Genomic DNA, 21,991 nt, shown 5'->3' on the forward strand with positions numbered 1-21,991 from the left:
CAGCTTCCCAAGTGCCAGACGCAGGCCTCCTGGGTGGTTGCATGAGGCCGCAAATGTGCACAGGGGAGGAACTGAGGAATTCCTACTGGTTTCCAGCTGTGGTGTGTATTTCTGCTAGTTGTCTACCCAACATCTGTTTTCATCTTCCCCCAGGCCAGCCATTCTCAGACTTTCTACATCTTAAAAATTATTGAGGACCCTAAAGAGATTGTGTTGATGTGGGTTTTATCATTTGACATTTCTGCATTAGAAATTAGAACAGAAAAATTTAAAACACAAGAACATACAAGCACATGCATCGCTTCGGCCATCAGAGTGATGCTGTCACCCAAGGTAGTGCAGCTTCTGGAAAGTTCCCACCATGTGCCTTCATTTCCTGGGGGCTGCTCTAGCAGGCTACCACACGCTGGGGAGCTGAAAACAATAGAAATGTGGCCTGTCAGCTCTGGAGACTGGAAGTCGGAAATCAGGGTGTGGGTAGGTTATGTTCTCCCCAAAACCTATAGGGGGGCTCCTCCTGCTTCTTCCACTTTAGGTGGCCACCCGGCCGTCCTCGGTGTCCCTTGGCATGTGGACACAATGCTCCAGGCTCTGCCTCTGCCTTCCTGTGTTCTTCTGTCCATCTCTGCACCCTAACTTCCGTCTTCTTAGGAGGACCCCCATCAGGTTGGAGAAGGGCCCACCCTGACCCAGTCTGGCTCCATCTTAACTAATTCCATCTCAAAGACCCAATTTCCAAAAAAAGGTCCCATTCACAAGTACCGGGGCAGGAGGTGAACATGGCTTTTGGGAAGACCCAGGTCAACCCACAACAATGAGCTTGAGAAAATGAGGGGATAAGAGGTGATGACTGTCTTCATGTCAGCATGAAGATAATTTTGGCTTCTCAGACGTCCTGAAGCCACACATTGGGCCCTGCTTTTCTAGGCTATAAAAAGAAGCCATAGCTAGGGAGCAGGGCTTTCCTCCCCAGCCCACCTCTGCTCGGTCTGGCCTCTGCAGTGGGATGTGAGCAGACCCGGGCTGTGCTTCCGGGGTGCCGTTCGCAGGGAATGCACGTGACTCATGCAGCGTGACGGTGTAGGAGCAAAGCAACCTGTGCCGCAACCACATGCTGCCACCATGTGCTGCCTCTGCCTTCCCCTTCTTCTCCCTCCCAGGCAGGCTGGGGAACCCACGAAGGGGCGAGTCAGCTCTGGCCTCAAGGGGTGGTGAGACCTGAGTCTCGGGCCCATCACACTGACATATTCAAGCTGGACTGACCCCTGGGCTTCTATGGGAAAGAAGCAGACTTCCCAATTTAAGCTGCCGTATTTTGGGGCCCCTTGTCACTGTGGCCAAGCCCAGATCCCCATCGGTGCACTGATCCTTCTTGTACATTGGGGCAAAACCTCAGGCTTCCTGCTACCAGTATGTGTGCAAGGAGGTGGGTGAACCACTGGGTGAGCACAAGCCCTGGGGAGGGGCGGAAACTCCAGCTGGGAGCACAACTTGGCCAAACACCCAGCGACAACTGGACTGTGCCAGAGCCTCTTGCACAAAGCGGGCTTTAAGGCCAAGCAAGGAGCTTGGAGAGGTCAGTGAGGGGCAGAGGGCTGAGCGTCCCTGGATGAGGTGGAGACGTGATGAGGCCGGATGAGGTAGGTTGAGGGTTTTGTTCTACAGGCAATAGCAGGGCCTGCAGGAGTTTACAGGGGCAGGGAGAGAGCTCCCTGGGGGACAAGAGGGGGAGGCATTCTTCTACCCAGCGCAGAGCTGGGAGACACAGGGATGCAGCCGTCCTGGAATTGGGTGTAAATGTGTGATCTGCAAGGGATGGAGGGGGCAGCCAGAGCCTTGGGGTGGTCCCTGGGAGGAAGGGCCCGGGGGCATCTTGAGACTGTCATGGAGAACGCAGCATGAAATCTGGTTTGTCTGCATCGCTGGTGGCCCGAGGGGCAAGTGGCTTTTCATACCGGACCCAGTTTGAGAGGTGGGGGGCTGGTTTCATTTGCACACTGTGCTTTGTCTCGTGGCCTGAGCCGCCCTCCCTGTACTGCCTTCCGGAGAAGCCCAGAACCTCACACCTCCTGAACACCAGTCCATCCCCTACCCCTACCTAGGACAGCAGGGGCTGTCAGAGCCCTGGGCAGGGGCACCCACCACCAACCACCACCCAGGACTGAGGGGAAATTTCCTGCCAATCAGCGCCTCTGTTCAGGGAGCTTTGGGGATTGGGCACACGGGGCCACTCCTGGGCCAGCGGGCTCCAGGCTGAGGCCACTCTCGCATCTCTGCTCCTGGGTCTGCACTCTCTAATTCCAGGGCTGACCTAACTCCACAGCCACCTGGAAACTGCAGGAGCTCCACGGTGCTATCGTAACGCTATGTGATGTCACCACGGTCTTTTATGGCTCCGTGACTCAGTTTCTTCATCTGGGAAGTGGAGCTGTCTAGCTTCCACGTAGGGTTGGTGGAAGAAATAAACGAGAAGCGGGTCCACCCGCTGCAGAGCTCCACGTCTTTACTTGAACCCCCACCCCAGGCTCTCTCCAGTTAATCTGGCCTGTGGAGGGGTGGGGGGTGCAGAAGGGGAGGGGACAAGAGGTGGTCAGAGGGTCCCCCTTGTTGGGCCCCCACCCCCATCTGCCCCCAGAACCAGCCCTGGGGGTCCCTCTGTGTCCACAAAGCCTGGAGCCTCCAATCTCACTCGCTTTCTCTGCCCGTTGGGGGCCGGGCTCCCCTCCTCCTGCCCAGCGGACCCTCCAAGCTGCGCTTACGACCGGAACTGAGTGTCTGGGTGGGAGGGTCCCCCTGCCTCTCCCCTGCCCGCACCTCCCTTTCCTTTGCCCTGGGCTCTCCAGAAGGTTCTTTTCCTCAAAGACCTGAGAAACAGCCATTGGGCCCTTTGAATGGGGCCTGGGGAAGGGCAGGGTGGGGTGGGCGCAGCCCTCCCTGCCCCTCCAGGGCTTTATCCCCTGGTTAATTAGCAGCGATGTGGCTGCCCTGGGGACTTCCCTGGGAGCCTGGGCTGCTGAAGGGCTCCAGGGCAGGCTGGGGAGGCTGGGGTGGGGGGCAGAGCCAGGGTGGCTTATCACATTCCTGGGATGCCAGGAGCGGGTGAGGGCCGGGCCGCCGTCCACACCTGCCAGCCCCGCCTTTGCCACGAGCACCCCGCCAGGGACCCGGCAGCCTCGGGATCCAAGCCGTGGCACCCTGTGGAGTCAGCAGGTGGCCCCGGGTGGAGGGGAGGGCCACAGCTCCAGCCCAGCAGAGTTGTTCCCCACCGTGAGCCTCAGTTTCCCCACCTGCACCCAGGAGGTAATGCTGCAGGATTCCGCATGGTGAGGCAGGTGGGCTGCTGGGCACAGAGGATGGCTCACCCGGCTGCAGCTCCACTCGGCTTGGTTCTGACCGGCAGAAAAGGCTGTTTGAACCCCGAGCTGTTGTTTCTGATGCATGTTAAAGCAATATCTCTGCAAGAGGACCCCAAACATTGCTGAGCTGGGAGAACTGCCATTCCAGGAGGGAAAACGGCAAACAAAAATAATATTGGTGCCCAGTGCTGGGAGGACGCCAGGGGCCTTAGGGCTGAGGCCACAGGGACGAGGCAGAAAAACCAGAGACTGGGGGTGGGGGAGGAGGAGAGAGACGTGAGGACCTGGTCAGGGTTCAAATGTAACTCAAAACCCAAACTGGGGCTCTCATGGCCCCCGACCACACAATTACACTAGGGTCGGTCTGGGGGGCATTGGAAGGAACTGTCCAGAAAACTGCCCTTCCTACTGATGAAGGAGAGCCGGCTCTGTGCACTCAGAGCCAGGGTCCACTTGGGCAAAGGGTGGCACTGGGGTGGGGGCTCTGGGAAAGTGGGCGCATCGGCAGCAGGAGCCAGACCCTCAGGGCTGGTAGGTGGCGTCACCTGTCTGAGCCTCATTTTTTCCCATCTGTAAAATGGGCACAAGAATGTCCCTCGTCGGACTGCAGCGAGGACAGGGTAAGCTGATGCTGGCAGGCAATTCGTAAGTGGGCTGAAAAGTGCAGCTGCCAGGGTGACTTTTAGGCCACACAATTGCAGCGCAAGTTTCAAGTCCTCAACGCATGTGCTTGGAATTTCAAACTCAAGCTCTTCTGTGGCACAGAAAGACAGACAACCCTGGGACAGGTCACAAAACAGCAGCTGCTTGAAGAACAAAGGAGCCAAGAAGACAGACTAACCTCAAACTGTGGGTCCCCCAAATGGGACGCAGGAAGGCGCTTTGCACACTTCTGGTTGGCCTTGTTCTCCGTCTCTGCCAGGACATTGGCCACCCCATGTGCGGATGGGGCTCAAAGCCATGACACGTCCGGTCGAATGACAAGGATGACCCCCCCTTTGATGGAGCACCCCGCCCACCTTGCCCCATGTGGGGGTGGGTTATAGGCTCATCCACCCATGTGGGTGGGCACCTGAGCCCCTTTTGCACCTGCAAGTTGAGCTGTTTTGGGGAGTGGCATCTCGAGGTCCCACAGCTTTAAGTTGCAGGATTGGGCCCCACTGGCCCAGTGCCCTGCCTTTTCCCAGCTTGGCTTTGTGGGGGTTAATAGAAGAGGGTCTGTTGCCTCGGTCTGGGGAGAGGGGATGCCGGGTGGGTGGCCCAGACTATTGGAATCAGGCCCGAGGCCCCCTGGGTCTGGCCCTGCCGCCTTGCTGACCGCCATCCTCACTGGCCTTCTGTTCCTTTCCGGGCCATGCCAAGCTCTTTCCCATTCCAGGAACTTCCCAGTCCCCTCTGGGCTGCGTGTCTGGCCCTTTCCTACTGTTTGAGTCGCATTTGACTGGCCACCCCCGACCACCCTACTAAAATAGCTTCCCCCTCGTCTCATTTTCTCTGAGTATCCTCAGGTTTGGTTGCTACTTCATGTACTGTTTATCTGTTTGTCCTCTTCTGTTTCCTCAGAAAAATGGACACTCCATAAGGGCAGGCTCTCCGTCCCACTAGCGGCCATCCCCTCAGTGCCTGGAGTGCCGGCTGGCAGTTGTCCTTCAGTGAATGGGTTCTGGAAGGCCACGAGTAAATGCCACAGGGCAGGGCCAGGAAGGGCCTGTGTCCAGGCCGGTCAGAGGGCCGCGGCCACCTCCGTGGGTCACGCTGGGTCACACCAGCAACTTGGGGGGCTGCAGGCCCCGGCACATTTTCTAAGCCGAGCCCACCCCTTCCATTCCATGGGTGGGATTTAGCAAATTGCTCAGCGTTTCCCAACTCTCCAGGCAGATGGAAGGCTGCCTGGAAGAAGGAAAAACCCCACACCTCAAAGAATCCAAAGGCTGCCCTCCCTTTAAAGTCCCCGCTGTTTTTGGCTTTGGGCTGCTTGGCATAAAGTGACACTTGGGATAACCGGAGAACATCCAGCCCCAGCCAGCAGCTCCAGCCAAATCACCTTCTCACCGGGACACCTTCTTTCGTGGGTTACCTATTTCCCAAATTAACTTCAGAGCAGCTATTGTTTGGCAGATTCCAGTGGATTATGCAAAGGGGGCTTGCAGGGGAACTGGGGGTCTGTTTGAAGACTTCTGAGTCAGGCCGCCCGCCTGGAGGACAAAGGCCTCGTCCCCTCATCCGAACAGGAGGATTAAATTAAAGTCTGCTTGTGCGTTTCCAGACCCCGCCGCTGCCCCAGTGTTTGGTTAATTTGCAGGCCCGGAAGCCTCGGAAGAGAACAAGCAGAAGAAAAGAGGGGACGGGCACAAAAGGGGAAGGACAAGAGGGCAGACTGTAAAAAAGAAATCCCTCAAGAATGCAATTTGCTCCTCGGCGGAGCCTCCTGCCTTGCTGCCTACCCCAGCGGGTTCCCCCGGGGGTAGGCCTGGGGTGGCCCCTGACCCGGGCCCGCAGCTCACATTCCGGACATGTGGCCTGGGATAAGCTATCTATGGAGTACACTGCTGCTAGAGGCTCATCTCTCAAGGATGTCCTGCTAGCTCAAGGGCAGACTGGACACGAGGCTCAGAGAAGGGGAGCGAGTTCCCCAGAGGTGCACAGCACTAGGCTGAGGGCAGTGGTTTGGGCCCTGCCTCCGGCTCAGACCTCAGCCAGGGGAGTGGGTTTCTGGGCAGAGACCCCTGCCGGAGAGGTGTCTGCGTCCTCAGGGGCGCCCCATTGCAAGCTGCCCACTCAGTGCAGGGCTCCCCAGCTCCCTGGAGTGCACCCCCGACGGCCAGCGTGCTCCCAGTGCCCTGACGATTTGGGGTGGGGTCTGTGGGTCCTGGTTGCCACGAGGAAGCTGGCGTCTGTGATCTGAAAGCACATGGGGCTGACTCTGGCCCCTCCCCTCGGGCCCAGCCTGCCCACCCTCCTGGAGACCCCCAACTTCGCCCCATTCCTGAGCACTGGCTTCCCGCTGGCCGCTTTTGTCTGGCCTCTTTTCTGGAAGGGCTCAGGTTTCACCTCTTGTGGGGAGGACCCTCGGAGTTCCTGAACTGGTGACCTCCCAGGAGGTGGGCTTTCCCACCCCGCACAGGGCCCTAGGGGTGGGGCAGTAGAAGCTGGTCAGTGGCCGGGCTGGGGGTGGGTGGGGGGCAGTGGCTGGAGGAAGGGGCCTGGGTTGGGGGACCGGAGGATGGTGGGGCAGCGTTTCCCAGAGACCTGGGCCTGCTTTGCAGCTTCCTTGGCTGACCCGAGCGTTCAGGTTTCAGTCAGAAGAAAGCCAGGGGCCACGAGGTTTCACTGTCGGAAACTTTAAATAGAGGAAAGGAAAGAGAATGGAAGCCATGGCTGGGCCTCCTTGGGGCTCCACCACGTCCTGGGGGGTGAGCAGCCCGCCTTGCTTGCCAGCTGCTGGGGTGCAAATCTCAGCGTCCCCTCATCATCTGTACGTGGCCTGGGAACCCCTTCACCTCCCCAAGCCTCAGGCTCCCTGTTTACCAAATGGGGGTCATGGGGCAGCCTCATCTTGTCTCCCTGACTCTCCTGCTGGGTCTCCCATCTCCCCTTCCCAAGGAGCCCCTGCCCTCTGCCGCCACCCCTCCCCCACGGTGTCCTTCCCCCCCCACCCCCCCCATCCTCCCCTCCCCCCTCTGCTGAATCAGTCCTCTTGGCCTGCAAACCCATCCATTTATCCCCTATTATTGTGGGTTCAATTCTGTCCCCCCAAAAGATATATTGAAATCCTAGCTGCCCCCTGTGAATGTGACATGTGACCTCTTTGGGAATAGGGTCTTTGCAGACGTCATCAGGTTAAGATGAGGTCAGGCTGGACTCAGAGGACCCCGAAATCCATCTACCAGCGTCCTTAGGAGAGGAGAGGACCCACGGACACGCAGCGGACAGACGGCCACGAGGAGGTGGAGGCAGAGATGGGAGGAGCGGGTGGGGGCAAGGAGGGGTCTCCCCAGCACCCTCGGAGGGCCTGGCCCTGCTGATACCCCGATTTCAAACTTCCAGTGTCCAGCACCATGAGAGAAGACGTTTGCTATTTGAAGCCCCCAGGTTTGAGGTAATTTCTTACAGCAGTTCCAAGAAACTCTTATAGCCCCCCCATCCCTCCACTGGGACCCCCCCTTGTCAATGCAGCAGCCACCCCCATGTGGCTGAACCCAAGGGCCACTCCTCCGTCCTCCCTTCCTGGATAGAGGAAGTCAATCAGGAGGCCACGCCCTCCTTCCGGCACTTTCCTCTCTGGGCTTCTCAGGCCCCACACTCCCCTGTTTTCCCTCCACCTCACCAGCTGCTCCCCTCCCCTCCCCCAGGCTCATCCTCCATTCAGCTGGTAAGGACTGGGTGGGTGGGTGTTGGGAGCCAGACCCTGCACTGGGGGTGGGTGAGTGGGGGGTGAGGGGCTGGGGCTGGAGCAGTGCCTTGAGCAGGACAATCTCGTGGGATTATCGGGGTTCCTTGGAGGTCTGGCCCAGAATTTCTTCTCTTTGCTCTTTACACGTCTCTCTGGGTGACTTCATCAGTTCCCATGGATTTAAATATCCTTGAGCTGACGACTTCCAAATTTGTATGTCTGGCCATGACCTCTCCTTGGAACTCCAGTCCCGCATATCCGGCCATCCACTTGACATGTCCCTTTGGGGTCTCCCAGGCATGTCAAACACATCTTGTCCACAAGGGAATTTTTGGTTTTTCTCCCCAGTCCCTTCCCAACCACCACCCCCCTTGCTTCCCCATCACTGTAAATCCCACCACAATTCCTACACTTGATCGATCAGGAAATTTCTGTGCTCTGAGTGCTTCTCTCCTTCTGTCCTCACCGTCAGGAGCTCACCTACAAACCCAAGGGTCCATCTCCCCCAGTCCACGCTGCCTGCCGTCTCTGTGCCACCTGAGCCTTTGGGAAATGAGCCGAGGGGGGCGTCGCTGATTATGGGAGCAGGGATCCCCCAAGTGGGAGCCACAGGTCGCTCCTTGAGGGCCAGGACCCTGTGTCCCCAGGAGGAGGCCGGGTCAGTGGGAGTCATGGATGGACGAGCTGCCCAGCGCCCTGACAGAGGGGCTCTGCACGGTGGGCGGGGTGGGGAACACCCAGGCTCGGGGTGCTGCACCCTTGGAGGCGGGGAGCACTTGCCATCAGCCAAGAGCACAGTGAAGAAACTGAGACACGGAGGGCCTCGTTGTGCTGGCAGAGCCAGGATGTGGACCCCACTGGCATGGGTTGAGTCGAATCCCCCCAAAAGATGTGTCCAAGCCCGACTCAATCCAGGGACTGGGACCTTATTTGGAAATCGGGTCTGTGAAGATGTGCGTGCTTAAGACAGGGCCACACTGGGTTGGGGGGGCCCTGGTGCCATGTGAGGAGAGAATTTGGGCACAGAGACAGACCCTGGGGAGGTGGCCGGTGACAATGGAGGCAGAGACTGGGGCGATGTGGCCACAGGCCAAGGAGCCCCAAGGATGGCCAAAAATACCAGAAGCTGGAAGGGTTGGGGAAGGGTCCTTTCCTAGAGCCTGTGGAGAGTGGGGCCCAGCTGACACCTCGGTTTTCAGGTTCTGGCCTCCAGAGCTGGGAGATAACACTCTGCTATTGCTCTGAGACCCCCAGTTTGTGGAACTTTGTTTATACACAGCCCTTGCCAGTGGAGACCCCTGCCCTTCTGTGCTAGTTTGGATGTGTTACGTCCCACCAAAAGCCATATTCTTTAAAGCAGTCTTGTGGGGGCAGACATATTAGTATTGATTAGGTTGGAATCCTTTGATTATTTCCATGGAGATGTGACTCAGTATTGATTAGGTTGGAATCCTTTGATTATTTCCATGGAGATGTGACTCAATCAACTGTGGGGGGAATGTTTGATTGGATTATTTCCATGGAGATATGGACCCTGCCCATTCAGGGTGGGTCTTGATTTAATCACTGGAGTCCTACAAAAGAGCTCACAGACAGAAGGACCTCAGGGCAGCTGAGAGGGACATTTGGGAGAGCAGCTGAGAGAGACATTTTGGAGACAGCCGCTTAAAGCAGGCTTTTGCTGATGATTTGGGGATGCTAGCCCAGATTTTGCCCCGGAGAAGCTAAGAGAGGACAAAAAGCCCCAAGAACAACATTTTGAAAACACACAGGAGCTGAGGAGCTAGAACACTACCTGGATCAGCAGACACCAGCCACGTGCCTTCCCAGCTGACAGAGGTTTTCTGGACACCATTGGCCTTCCTTTGGTGAAGGTATACGCATGTTGATGCCTTAATTTGGACATTTCTATGGCCTTCAGACTGTAACTTTGTAACCAAATAAACCCCTTTTATAAAAGCCAATCCATTTCTGGTGTTGTGCGTAACGGCAGCTTTAGCAAACCCGAGCGCCTTCTCAGGGCCCCACAGGGCTGGCCTCCAGGCCTCGGCTCCCCCCCACCCACCCCCGACTTTGTCCTCCTTCCAGGCGGCCCCAGCCTTGAGCAATTGCACAAGCTTCACTCGGGGGTGGGCACCTGGAGAGGGGGGTTGGGCAGCAGCATATCTCTCCCGGGTGCAAGCTCGGGGCTCGATGGTGTTCTCCAGGGGACAGCTGTCAAAGGAAGACACATCTCCCTAAAGCGAGGACCCCACGGGGCTCACATTTTCCCAGCCACCAGCAGTGAGCGAGGGGGTGCCCGGCCGCAGCTTGGGTGTCTCCAGGTCACGCTCACACGCAGGCCTCGGTCCGTCCCGGGCCCAGGGCAGGTGGGCTGAGGCTGTGGGCCCTTTGGAGAGAACGAGCGTGAAAGGGATGCCTTTTAGGTGAAGAGGGAGGCCGTGCTGGGGGCAGGGAGAGAGAGCTGGATGCCCTGAGGCTGGCTGCCAGGAAACTCCTCCTTTCAGCAAAGCATTTATTGAGCACCCACAACATGCTGGGTACTGTGCTGGGGGCAGGAAGCACGATGGACAGGAGGAAAGACGGAGGATAAACAGGCCCCTGGATGTGGGTCTCACCTGTGAGAAGCAGCGGAGCAGAGAGGGTGACGGACGGGCCAAGGGTCAGGGTGTGAAGTGGGAGGGCCAGGATTCAGAGCCACTTACCATCCACCCCCACTCACTCATCCATCCATCCATTCACTCATTCATTCATTCCCTGAGCATCTGAGCCGAGAACAACTGAGCAACTGTCCCTGCCCTCAAGGAGCTCATGTTCTAGTGGGGAAGAAGGCAGAGCGAGCCAGATTAATGGTACAAGTAAGTAACACAATTACAGGAATGATCAGTGGCAGCCTGGGAGATGAGAAGGAGCCGGCCACACCCCAGGGGCGTGCGTGTGCATGTGCGTGTGTGTGTCTGTGGGTCTGTGTATGTGCGTGTGTGTGTGTACATACGTGTCTCTGAGTGGGTACACGTGTGTCTATGTGTGAGTGCACAAGTATTCACACATGCACATGTGTGTCTGCACATGCCAGTGTGAACATGTGTGTTCCTATGTGTGTGCGTGTGTGACTTATGAGAACGTGTGCATGCATGCGTGCATTGTGTGTATTCATGTGTCTGGGTGACTGTGTACACGTGTGCGTGTGTATGGGTGTGCACACACAGGTGTGTGTCTGTGTGTGCATGTGTCTGTGTGTGCATGTGCCTGTGAGTGCATGTGTATCTGTGTGTACACGTGTGCATGAGGTGTCTGTATGGGTGTTCTGTGTGTATGTGTGTACACGTGTGTGTGTACCTGTGGGATGACCTTGGACAAAAGCTCGGAGGCGGGAGGGCACGGTAGGGTTTGCTCTAGGAACAAAAAGAGGGCCCGTGTGCTGGGGGTTGGGAAGGGGCAAATGGAGGGGGTGGAGGGGAGGGCTGAGGCCAGTCTCTGCAAACCCTGTGGACCACGCATGACGAAGAGTTTGATTTTTATCCAAAATGCAAAGGGTGCCGTAGGAGAGACTGCCATGTCCGCTGGCTGCTGTGGAGAGAAGGGACGTGAAATGGGGCAGTAACAGAGCAGGGGGCAGATCTGCAGGCAGGTTTCCCAGTGGAGACAGGCAAGACCCGGGGAAGACATCCAATGAGCTTCTAGCAATAGAAACTATGTCTCAGCCAGAAAGATCTCTAGCAAGTTAATGAATTAATGGCAAATTAGGCATTGCAGAAAAAAAGAGTTTATAGCAACAGAAAGTCCAAATGAAACACAGGGAGCAAAAATGACTTAAAAAAAGGAACGGAGCCTCATTGAGCTGTGAAACAACTTCAAGAGGCATCATATACACATAACTGGGGTCCCCCAAGGACCACGGGGAGATATCTCTACCCACCTACCGGGAAGTCTACAGTTCAAAACACCAACCCCACGAAGTGTTGGCCAAGACGTCAAGCAGCTGGAATGTTCCTGGTCCAGCCACTTTGGATCAGCCTAGTGACTCAGCCATCCGAAGGGAAATGAAAGTACACGGCCCCACTGAATCTTGTACACAGATGTTCATAATGGCTTTACTCGTAATAGCCCCAAACTGGGCAGAACCCAAATGTCCATCAGCAGGTGGGTAAGGAAACGGTGGCGCTGGTGGTGGCTCCTGTCCAGCCGTTGTGGACAGAGCAGGGGAGGGTATCCGGAGCCCCAGGCTCTGGTCTGGCTTCCACCACCATTTCTCAGGGTGCCCTTGGGTGGTGCCCCCAACCTTAGCCTCAATTTCCTCTCCTGAGAAGCAGGCCCAGTGGTCTGCCTGATTCACCTTGCTTCAGGTGGGATAGGGGACATCGCCAGGCAAAGCCCCCAGCCCAGGGGAAGCAGCTCTACATGCAGGGGCAGGAGGGGCAGCCTCCAAGCCCCCCCGGGCCCCCAGCCCTGGCAATGTGGGCATTGGTCCAGGGGGCCTGCCGAACCTTACAAGTGAGGGGGCCATGGAGGGCAGCAGGGCCTGGGGCTGCAGCTTCTGTCCCCTGCTGGGCTCCTGGTGTGGCTGTAGCAGGCAGGGTCAGGGGTCAGGTTTAAACATGAAAGGGCCCCGGGCCAGTGGCTCCTGGCCGCTGTCTGTCCAGCTGCGTGGGTGGGCGGTCCCTTGGATCGTGTTGGGGCAGAAAAACAAGCCCCGGTCACTCACCTGACCACCTCGGGCGGGGGCAGTCTGACCTCCGGGGAGGGGCTGGGGACTTAGGATGACTTAGGGGAGGCCCAGATCCTGGGGCAGAGTCTGGGTAGGGCAGTGGATGCCCAGCACATGGCCATGATTGGAGAGAGGGTGGCCGGACCAAGCCACAGATCCCTCATCCTCCGCCCTCATGGCCAGCTGTGAGGCTCAGCCCAGGCTCTGCAGCCAAAGCAGGGGTGCACCTGGGTGCTTTGGCAAGAGCCCCACCACCACTACCCCATGGCCCTGTACCAGCCTTGGCAGCACCCATGTGGGGCCCTACGAGTTCCACCACCTCTACTCTGAGCTCCTGGGGGATGGGGCCACATCCCATCCATGAAGGGGACCCTGTGCCCAGTGCTTGGTAGGAGCTCAATCGCTGTGTGCTGGATGAATGGGTGATTGTGTGAATGAATGAATGTGAGAATGAATGAATGAATGAATGAAGTATCTCCACCCCACTGTAGCCCTAACATCTCTAGGGCAGAACTGTGCTTGTTCAGGAAATTTGTTCTCTGTTTCAGTTGCCTGCTGCTGTGTAACAAATCACCACCTGCTCAGCGGCTTAAAACAGCACATGTTCATTGTTTCAGTTTCGGTGGCTGGGAGTCGGGGCTCGGCTTAGCTGGCTTCCCATCTCACAAAACTGCAATCATGGTGTCAGCTGGGCTGGGGTCCCTTCCGAGGTGGGGGGTCCTCTTCCCTGGTCATTTGGGTTGTCGGCAGACTTCATTTTCTTTGCAGCTGAGGAACTCACATACCTGTGTCTCCAGGGCCAGCAGGAGAGCACCTCTGACCTCCAGATGCGCTTGGAATTCCTCGCCTGATTAGACCAGGCCCACCCAGGGTCATCTCTGTCTGATGAACTCAATGTGAACTGATTGGGGACCTTATCTGCATCTACAAAACACCCTTCACCTTTGCCATGTGACGTAACCTGGTTCTGGAGTGACATCCATCCTAACCACAGATGCCACCTGTCCTCAAGGGGAGGGGATTACCAGAGGCAGTACCCCAGGGGGAAGGAATCTTGGAACCTTCTTCGATTTCCCAACCACATTCCCCTTGGTCTGAGCCTGAGTCCTGGCCCCAGGTGGGTATTCAGTCACACTCAGTAGCATGAGTAAAAAGGAATGAGTAAATACGTGAGTCTGGAATCTTCCTTTGAGCTGTGACCTCCCTAGGCTGACCCTCTCTGAACTAGCGCTGGCAGTTACCTGTGACGTGTTGAACATTCTCCTGGGTGAGTGAAGGAGTGGAGGAGCATCTGTCTGTCCTCAAGCTCATTTGGGTGCAGAGCAGTATCCAAGGCCCCTGCCCCTGGGAGGCTGGGGTCAGTGCTAGGTGGTCTTTGTCTTGGGCTGGCCCCATCCCCTCCTGCCCTTCTGTTCAGCTGCCCCTACAATGCACAGCAGCAGCACCCAGGCCAGAGCTGCCCACACAGGTGGTCCCTGGGGGCAGCTCCTAGCGTGAGACCTTGGGCTGGGCCTTCTGCCCTGAACCTCCAGGTCTTCATCTGTAAAATGGGCTGACAGCCCTTAGCTGCCGTGAGGGTTGGGTGCAGTGATGCATGGCCAGCACTTAGAACACTCCTGGCACACTCCAAACTCTTAACCTATGGCACCCTGTGTCATCTGTGCAAGAGCTTTATGAGCAGGTGGTATTACTATCCCCAGCTGGGTAAACTGAGGCATGGAGCGCTTAAGTAATATGTGCAAAACTGGACTTTGGACCCAGGCAGTCTTGCCCTTCTGGTGTTGGAAGGATTGTTCCCACTGTTTGAGGCCCTGGGTTAGGAGTAGCCAGTCTGAGACCCAGCCCCCACAAACCTGCTGTGTAACCTTGAGCAAGACACCAACTCTTTTTTTCTTTCTTAATGAATTTTACTTAAAAGTTTCCAAAATTTACAAACATTCCATGCTACCAAGCAACATCTTCCCCTTGCGGTCGTCGTTGACTTGTCTATTGGGGGGGAGTGGCGGCCGGTTGCTAAATCCTAGGCTCTCAGGATTGCTCCGAGGGTGCCGGCGGCGGGGGCTCTTTCCCGGAGGCGAGGGCGAGGCGGGGGACTGGGCCCGGTCCCCGGCGGAGGTGTGCAAAGTATGGAGGGCGGCGAGAAAGGAACAGGCGGGACACGGTTCTTTTAGGGTGAAGAAGCCAAGAGAGTTTATTAGGGGAGAGTACAAGCTTATATCGGGCGGTTTAGAGGGCGGGGTAGCTGTAAGGGTTAAAGGCTTGGATTGGTTCTGAGAGGGCGTGAAGGTTGATTGAAAAGGTGCGGGAGTTGCTCCGGTAACGAAGAGGGTGGAGGGTGCGGGTAAGGCACGGGGGTGGGGTTTTTCTCCGGCAAGCCCTCCCCAACGATTGTACTTTGGGGTGAGGAAATGGGGCCTGCCTCCGGCCTCACTTTCTCAGGCCTGGGGGGCTGTGGAGGGCGCTGTCGCCCGTGCCCACCACCCTCCCCAGGGGCTGATCAGGTCCCCCAGCCCAGGCCCGCCAAGTCGAAGCACGTAATCAGTGTCCCGCATTTCCCCCTTCTGTTTTAATTAAAGGAAGAAGCTTACCGGAGAGGTCCACTAAGGGATGAGGGAAGGGGAGGCTGGGGAGGGGAAAAGGGGTTGACGGTTGCTCAGAGAGGCTGGAGCTCGGCGTTGGTGTGGCGCCCGGGTGCTCGAGAGGGGCTTCGCTGCTTGCGGGATGGACGAGGGTGGCGGCGCTGCGGAGGGTCAGCTTTTTCAGTGGAGGCAAGTCGTTGATACTGGACTTGCACAAATGATGAAAAGACAGCATCGGCTTGGTTCTTAGCAAGTTGGACAATTTTGCGGATAATGCAGGGCCCTAGGGTAAGAGCTAGAATAATCATTAGTAGGGGGCCGAGGAGAGGGAGGAGTTATGGGAGGATGGGGGCAAAGATATGGGACCAATAGTTGGGAGCCTTGAAGGCAGGAGCGGACGGTTATTAAGGTGGGGAGCAAGCCGGGAGGGAAGCGCTTGCTCTCATGTTCCATGGCGTTGGTGACCCGATCAATAAGGCGATCATAAGTGACGGGGTCCCAAAGGTGGCAAGTGGTGAGCCATGGGTTAAAGGGCAGCAGGAGGTCCCAGTATACTTGCAGCTGCCGGACAGACACCTTACAGCGATGTGTGTCTAGGAGACCCGCCAGAGCGCGAACTTGGGGTGCTTGGCGTGCAGATAGACGATTACCCATAGCGGAGGGAGAAAAGAAAAAGGGGGGTTGATTATTGAGTAAAGAAAATGAGGTAAACCGTGGTCGCGAGGCCGAAGGAGACGGCGAGAATAGAAGGCAGGACCCTCTAGTAGCGAGAGCAGTTTGGGTGGGCGGTCGCAAAGAGGCACACCGCGCCAAACAAAGAAACAAAGACACAGAGGACTACAGCAAAGTAATGGAGGGGAAGAGGGAAAGCTACTGGAGGAAGAGTGTTAGGAGGAACGGGGGGGACATAGGAAGAGAAGACGAAAGGTAGTCGGGGGCAAGAGCCAGGTTAATGCGGGAAAGGAAGAGCGGCCCGGGCGCAGAGCGGCGTGGGAGAGGCTCTCCCGCCTTGGCCACCAGTAAGTGGCGGTCATTTCCATCCTTGCTCTAGCTGGCTCCTCAGGGAGGCCTGGGAAGGATGCAGGGCCACGTCTCATGGCACCAACACGGAGTTTTGGATTTCTTGCCCGGGACCCACAAGTCCACGTTCCTATCTTGGACTCTGAATTCCTTCCTGAGAATCCTAACTGCCTTGCCCAATGGCCTTGGGGCTCTCTGCTGGTCTTCTTTCTTCTGGCTCTCTGTCCCATGCGCTGATCCCTTCCCCTTTGGTGCCTAAGACAACAGCTGGCTGACTCCAGTTTAGTGCTCTCAGCAGGAAGAGGGAGCCTCTGTCCCCAGAACTCTGGCAAAAGTCCCAGGTAAAACTCTCATTGGTCCAGCTCAGATCACGTGGCCCTCCCTGAGCCAATCAATGCAGCCAGAAGATAGGCGGCTGCTCATTGGCCAGGCCTGCATTGTGGTGCCCTCCCGGTGCTGGGGCAGAGTCAGCCCTCCCAGGCAGTGAGCTAAAGTTGGGGGTGGGACAGAACCCCATGGAAATCAGGTATCAAAAGAAGGGGGTGAGAATGCTGGGCAGCAGACGAGTGAAAATTCACCGCCCTTGAGGTGAAATAGAAGCAAGTTACAAACAGCATCTATAGTATAGCTGCATTTATATAAAACAAAAACAAAAACAAAAGCAAGCAAACACAAATGCATAGGAAAGAAGAATGAAAAAGCACACAGTAACCCCAGAAAGAGGTTGTCACTAGGTGGTGAGGCTGCGGTTGGCTTTTTGTTTTCCTTTGGGCTCATCGCTACTCTCTAAGCCTTCTACACCAAATGGATATTACTTGTAAAACTTAGAAAATAAAAAGTTCATTTGAGAGCAAACTGACATGCAGAATTTCTTTATGCTCCACCTGCCTGAAATAGGCACCAAACCTGGAGCATGAATGCAACAGGCTAAAAAACAGCGTGTTATTTTTGTTGAAAGCGTAAATAAAAATTTTTAACATGACTTTTTTCCCCCCAAGGCAAAATAAGTGAAAACTATATCTGGGTTTGGGGCAGGCAGAGAGCAGCAGGGCTGGAGGAAAGTGCTGAGAATGAACTTTCCTTTCCTCTTTCTAGAGGAAAAAACCCCCCAGGTTCTGCTTTCAAATAAACTGCTTTCCGAACCTGCAGTAGCCCCACTTGGCCAGACCCCGGCTCCAGGTCCTTCTCTAGTTTGGACAAACCACCTTGCTGGCATCGAGTGAGCACACGCCGGCTGTCCCAGTGTGCATCGGGCATACACCCTGGAATTTGGAAAATCTTTTTCCTGCCTTTTCCAGCAAAATCAGCCACCCTTGGGTTATGACATTAGAGGCCAGTCCCGTCGTCCCCACAGTTTCCTCTCACTGCCCTCAACCTCAGTCCCTAGAGATCGCTGACCTGTTTCCTGTCCCTATAGTTTTGCCTCTTGCAGAATGTCGTAGAAATGGACTCAGGGTATGCCACCTTTTGAGTCTGGCTTTTTCACTTAGCGTGATGCACTGGAGGGTCAACCTTGTTGCCTTGTGTGTACAAACCCATGCATTTGTGCCTTCTCGTGGCTTTCCTTTTCTGTTGTGTGGCTGTGCCACGGTTTGTGCATCCATTCCCCAGGGGAAAGACATTGGGGTTTGTTCTGGTTTTGAGCGATGACAAACGAAGCTGCCATATACCTGTGGGTACAGGTTTTTGTGTGAACATGACTCAGTGGATTTCCTCAAGTCTGAGGAGGTGTTAGGACCCGAAAGTCGGGGTGCTGGGACCCCCGAAGGCCTTCCCTTGGCCCTGCCACACCGGCTGTAGACTAGGGGATATTCTGGGAGTGAGGGATGAGCTTCAGAGAGAATTTCCTCTACCCAGAGAGTGGCTGGCAGCGGGGACCACCTCACTCCCCACTCTTGGCCCAAAGCCCACCATCGGATTAAGAGTTTCAAGCACTCGGCAGGGTCAGGGTGGTTGGGCCACGTTTGGCGAGGGGGATAATAACGATGGTGAAGATAACATCAATGATCGAACGATGATCCCAAAGCCTTCCTTCAGCCCCTGGGGTGGGACAGACATCCTCAGGTTGTTTATTTTATTCGGTCCTCACTACAACCTTGCAAAGCAGGTGCTGTTTCCCTTTCTCTTGGGGCACCGTCCCATTTCGTGCATCCTTTAGAAGACGTGCTTTGGGGCTGGGCTGGGGGCTCCAGGAATGCTGCCCCTCTGCCCCAGCTCGCTGAGGGAACCGAGCCAACCCCTTCCCTCTAAGCTCCTTCTCACCCGGATGGGGTGATGCAATGCCAAGGAAGGCTCCTAAGCTGGGGAACCTGGCTGGAAATGGAAAATGCTTCGCTTGGATGCCATCCAGCGGGAGAAATGCTGGGGCATCAGCCGGCCATGGATGGAGGCAACTCAGAGAGACAGACGCGGCAGGAGCCCAGGACAGACAGACACGTGGCCAGCTGCTGGCACGATCGCACCGATGATGGCTGATCAGAGACAGGCCTGGTGAGTCGCATGTCCCTCCCTCCACCCAGCAGGCAGCCCAGGAGCAGAGACTGGGTGTTTTGATTTTTATCTTCCAGCTTTACTGCACGAATGGTCTCACCTTGAGCGTCTGCAGGTCCCAGCGAGGGGCAGGGGGGAGGCCTCCACTCTGCTCTGTCCCCACTCATTGAGCTGCCACCTCTGTCTGCGCTCCCTGTCCCTAAACACGCTCATGTACTGTTAATTAAGCACCTCAGGTGGAATTTTGCTCCCCAGTTTTTCATGTTTCTGCATTGTTTGGGGGAGTGGTTGTCCACGGGCCGAGGGTTTGCACCCTCATTTGCTTTAGGCAGTTGATGATTCATCACTCGCTCATTCAACTGAGGTTGCCCCGGTCTTCTTTGGGGCCTTGGGGACACAGCACTGAAGGCGGCAGGCACCTGCCCTTGGGGGGCTGACATTCTAGTTCTGAGAGATGGCAATGACCAAAAAAACCCAGAAAATCAGCAGAAAGATACATGTGGCAGGTGATGTTTCTGGTAGCCAGTACTCCGGAGAAAAGTGACACAGGCAAAGGGGACGGGGTGCTGGGGAGTGGGGTCTGGGCCACTGTCGATGCCGTGGCCAGGGAAGGCCTCTCCGGGGAGGGGACCTTTGAGCAGAGACGGAGGGACACGTGGAGGGAGGAGACACACAGATGCCCGGGGGAGCCCATGAGCGGGGAGCTGACTGGCTGAGAAATGCAGGAGCGTGGTGGGGGGGCCCTGGGGCCAAGTGAACAGGGATGGGGAGCACAGTTCCAGGTCAGGGATGGGGACGAGGATGACGATGCAGCTTGGGTGCAGGTGCAGGGCTGGCTTTACATTGGGGGGTGGGGGGTGGGGGGTGGACAGATTGTTTCCTTGGGATAAATGGCCAGACGTGGAGTTTCTAGCTCCGGGGCTGTGTGTCTTTTTATGGCACTGGATATGCTCTCCTGTGTTCTCCATCCAGCCCGTTCCAGCTGACACTTGTTACCAACATTATATAATAATAGTACCACCAATGACTGAGTGCACATGTGCCTTATGTGTGTCAACACGTGTAGTAGATGAGTGGGTACCAGTTTCACCACATCTTTGTCAGCTTCTGATTTTATCATTTTGCAACATATTTTTGCTAGTTTAAAGGTGGCTGATAACAACTCCTTGTTGCTTTTGGTTATTTTAACTGAAAATTTGGAAATGGGATAAGCAAAATAGGAAAGGAAGTCATAGCCTGCCTTGATGTCCAATTTTGCAGCATGGACTTTGCAAGTCATGTCCCCTCTGCCAGCTTTTCTACCTTTATGGCTTCGTACCTTGAGATCTCAAGGGCTTTGGGGGCTTTAAAAAGTTCCTTTTAAGGCGAATTCAGTCCTGGGAATTCTAGTTCCGGGAGATGGCAAATAGCTCAGACCCAGAATGGCCCAAGGCAGGCTGGAGATCAGCAGGGAGGGATGGAATGCGGGATGGGGCCAGTGGTCCATTGCCACCCTCCCCCCACAAATGCCCCCCACCCCTGTGAGCCCTGCACCTCTGGGGTACGTCCCTGAAGCCCCGTAGATAAGTGATGTTCTTTCACAGACCTGGGGAGGGTTTGGGGGGATGTTTTCCTCCTGTCAGACTTTTCCCTGCCAAGGAAGAGCCCCCATTTCCTAACATGGCACTGGGCAAGCTCTTATTGGCAATTTCCCCTTTCTGTAAATCTGGCTCTTGATTCCTCGCCCTGCCCCCCCCCCCCAGGTGCCAAAGGAGGTTGAACAGGTCACATCGGATCCGGCCCAGAGCCAGTGGGTACTGCACACCCGCTAGCAGCTGTTATTGTCGTCGAGCCCCTGAAGGAGAGGGCACGATAAGCGTTCAGCAACAACTCCACACGTCCTTAGGATCCGACGTGGAGGGGACCGCCATACGCACACCCATTGCACACTCACTCGGTGCCTTACGATCCTTGTCATTTACACACCCTACCTTGGGGTGTTTTCTAAATGTGAAGCACGTGACTGTGCTTCAGGAGGGACATAGATGGCTGGGGTTTAACCCTATCATCAAGAATGAACTGCAATGTGTTATCTATTTATGGCAAATGACGCCACTTCCCTACAGGCAGCGTTTCTGCAAAACAGCCTTTAAGAACATTTTATGTAAGAAGGTAAGCAGATGAGAGACCCCAGAAGAGGCGAGCGAGGTCAGGGGCAGAGGTGGGGACAGGTGTCTTGCCGCTGTGAGCCGCTGCACCTCCTCATTCGGTTTCACAAGAAACCTCGGGGGCGAGTCCTACTGTCTCGACTGGGATTGGGGAAGGGGGTGTGTGGGGTTCCAGGACATGCCCATGGCCGCGCAGCCAGGAAGGACGGTGTCTGCGTGGCCTCAGGCTGGGGCCCCTGAGTGTTCTTTCACTCTTGACAAGCTCACCTCCGGGGCTGGCGTGCTAAAATCAGGGTTCTGCTTACACGCAGCCAGTGTGTGCCTCTGATACCCCCCAGGGAAACACAGAACCTTGTTTTGGGGGTGAATGGAGATTGTTTTGTTGACACTGTTTTCTACGGATGGGGAAACTGAGGCCCGGAGAGGAAAGGGGCTGCCAGAGGCCACCAGTGGTTTGGGTACAGTGAGCCTGGCTGGGCTGCCACAGTGCCTTGCAGGATCGCGGGCATGGACAGTGGTCCCTGGCAGGCTGGGCCCCGATTCCCACGGGCCTGGGCCCTGGACACTGGAGGCTGAGGCGGCACCGGGCCAGGCTGGCCTGGAGGGCGCTGGGCTGGTCCTTTCTGCTGAGTCATCGGAGATGCGGGACATTTAATTTTCACATATTTTTTATTGTGAAATATAACATATATATAGAAAAGTGATAAATTTCAAAATACAGTTTAACAGGTAATTATAGAGCAAATTTCAAAGTATAGAATGGATTACAGTTCCACAATTTCAGGTATTTCCTTCTGGCTGTTCTAATACACTAGAAACTAAAAAGAAGCATCTATGTAATGCTTCAGTTGTCATATCATTTGTTGAATCCTGATGTCTCTGTTACAACTCCTCCCTCTCATTTGATCATTTTCTCAGTCTTCAGGGATATTTGTGCAATGGCCATTCTAACTTCGTGTTTTGGGGTGGGGGAAACTGCAACTGGTTGATGTTCTGGGAGAGACTGGGTAGCTCTAAGTTCCCGGTCTTATCTGGCATAGGAACAATCTGGAGGTCTTAAGTTTCCGGAAGATAAACTTAATAAGTAAAACTTTTATAGTGTCTTAGATAGAGCCCTGGGTTTTCTTCAGGGTTTTCAGGAATACTGTTGGTTGGGGCTTGACATACCATGGCAATGTGCAATATCTGGCTGAGGCTTGCCTAGAAGTAACCTCCAGAATGACCTCTCGACCCTATTTGAAATCTCTCAGCCACCAAAACCTTATTTTGCTATTTCTTTTCCCCCTTTTGGTCAAGAA

At 55.7% G+C, this 21,991-nt stretch overlaps 1 long non-coding RNA gene across 1 annotated transcript; it reads left to right on the plus strand.

Annotated features, from left to right (window-relative positions):
- Positions 1–1,504: 1,504 nt before the first annotated feature.
- LOC119535929 lies at positions 1,505–9,565 on the plus strand. Its single transcript, XR_005217317.1, has 4 exons — positions 1,505–1,640; positions 7,175–7,303; positions 7,404–7,455; positions 9,522–9,565. It is a non-coding gene; the product is annotated as an uncharacterized LOC119535929 (long non-coding RNA).
- The last annotated feature ends 12,426 nt before the right edge of the window (positions 9,566–21,991 follow it).

Source organism: Choloepus didactylus, chromosome 6 (genome assembly GCF_015220235.1).
Source record: "Choloepus didactylus isolate mChoDid1 chromosome 6, mChoDid1.pri, whole genome shotgun sequence".
Taxonomy (NCBI): Eukaryota; Metazoa; Chordata; class Mammalia; order Pilosa; family Megalonychidae; genus Choloepus; species Choloepus didactylus.